The sequence below is a fragment of the Penaeus monodon genome, chromosome 22 (genome assembly GCF_015228065.2).
Source record: "Penaeus monodon isolate SGIC_2016 chromosome 22, NSTDA_Pmon_1, whole genome shotgun sequence".
NCBI lineage: Eukaryota > Metazoa > Arthropoda > Malacostraca > Decapoda > Penaeidae > Penaeus > Penaeus monodon.
The window spans coordinates 42,178,051-42,178,742 of NC_051407.1; the positions used below are offsets into that span (position 1 = coordinate 42,178,051).

Genomic DNA, 692 nt, shown 5'->3' on the forward strand with positions numbered 1-692 from the left:
CCTTTTTTTTTTCATTCACACGACTGCCAGGATACTCGGAGCAAATATAGCCATACAAGGCAAAAGAAGTAAAATTAATGTAAACTAAAAATTAACTAGAAAATATTTCTACTATTAATGACCTATATAAACAAACAACCCTTCAGCAATAGCTATTAAAACAAGTAAAATCAATACTTACATTGAAAAAAGTAAGCCCTAGCAATTTTTAATGCATAAATTACATTCAAAAACACATACAATCTGAAAAGCACAACATTACAAGATAATATATAATACTAAAGATAAATGATACTTTGAAAACTAATAACAAATACTAAAAATAAAAATTTTCCCTCTAGATACCTAATCCTGTAAGAAAATCCCTTTTTACTTATCAGACTCAAAACATAGGACGACAAATACAGAATTTTCGAAATAACAATATTGAAATGCCTCTCGTACCTGGTTGCAATCTCTTTCCTTTTCACCTCTGGAGGAGTGACTGAACAAAGTCTTTAAATTCCCTTTTTTTGGAAAGATCATCAGCATTCTTTTGTGCTGGCAGATCTATCAAGGATGATGAACGCTCACAAATGACACTGGGTAAATCATGGTAGATTTTTGAGGACCCAATCTCCATCTTCTGAGAAAAGGATTACATCATAATTAAAACAAAGACTAAATGCAAAATATGTGTTTTATATATTTTT

The 692-nt window shown here is 30.1% G+C and overlaps 1 pseudogene; it reads right to left on the minus strand.

The window, feature by feature from the left end:
- Positions 1-639, minus strand: part of LOC119587158 — a 1,410-nt pseudogene extending 771 nt beyond the window's left edge.
- Between the last annotated feature and the right edge of the window lie 53 nt (positions 640-692).